The following is a 1,406-nucleotide window of genomic DNA, read 5'->3' as shown; positions in this document are numbered from 1 at the left end:
AATTATTTTATTCCTTTTTTCTTCTAGAGAAGTTTTCTTTTGACCCGGCGAATACATTGATGGAGGAATAGTTATTAGTGTAATAACTGTTATTATTATTATTGTTATTATTATTATTATTATTATTATTTTTTTTTTTCTTCACTGTTGTTATTATTGTTATGATAATAATTATAATAACAATAATAACAATAACAATAATAGTAATAGTAATAATAATGATGATAATAATAATAATAATAATAATAATAATAATAATAATAATAATAATAATAATAATAATAGTCATCATCATCATCAGCATCATTATTAATATCATTATACATAGACTTCACATCTTCTTGTGTCAATAAATTATTTTCAAAACTGCGCAGGAGATCAGTCTACTGCCTACTTCTTGAGAAATTCAATTCAAGGGACATTACCCGCCGTTTTAGTTTGGTGCCATCATCTAACTAACGATTATGTCCCTTCAAGAAAAAGGGTGACAAAAATAATAATATTATTATTATAATAAAAAAATCGTGGCTACACAGACTTCTCCCCAAATATCAGATCTCTTTAACAGATGAATCACTGTCACCCATGCTTTGCTCAGCAGTTTGTATCAGTTTGTCATAACTTAATCAACAACTTGTCTTAATGAATTTGCTTACGCATAATTATTATGCTTAGGTCAAAGCTTACTTTTTTGTGGCAAAACTTGTTACTAGAAATTCAATTTATAGTGAACACAATTAAAAAAAAAAAAAGAAAGATTCTCATAACATGCGTTCAATAAAGATAGTGTCGCAATTTTTAAAAAAAATGACAGAATTGCTTTTAAATGTGATGAAGCCCCAGCTGTAAAAACCGTTAAAAATCTACAGAAACATCCGACTTGTATGATTTAATAGTAGATCACAGGTGTTTAAAAAAAATATTGATATGTTAAGACAAATTGACACAAGTCATTGTGCGAAAAGCTGGAGAATATTTGACAATAAGTTACGCCATGAATATTTGACCGCACTATACATATTGTATTAAGATTTTATCTATTTACGATGTACCCATTATAAGTTAAGAATGAATCTCAAACGATGACAAAGAAAAGTGCGTCTACTGTGACCCTTACTTTTAACGACACGACTTTTAAAAATATTAACATGATACAACATCGTAAGTGTAAGTGTAACAACAGTGCTTGCCAACCTGCGCGCTATCACCTGCTAGACTAGATCTAGTAAGGAAATTTTCATTTTGGTGGGCGGTGGGGATCACCAAAGTAGTAGCGTGCATTATTTGTGAGACATCGTGGTGAAATCAGGCGCTAGTCAAAATAATGAAATCATAGATGCTCCATAATAATTATACATCCAAATGTAAAAATGGCGCTTTTAAACGCTCAAAATGTAGCAAAACAT

This window comes from Aplysia californica, unplaced genomic scaffold (genome assembly GCF_000002075.1).
Source record: "Aplysia californica isolate F4 #8 unplaced genomic scaffold, AplCal3.0 scaffold00350, whole genome shotgun sequence".
Lineage (NCBI taxonomy): Eukaryota > Metazoa > Mollusca > Gastropoda > Aplysiida > Aplysiidae > Aplysia > Aplysia californica.
This window is presented reverse-complemented; position numbering follows the sequence as displayed.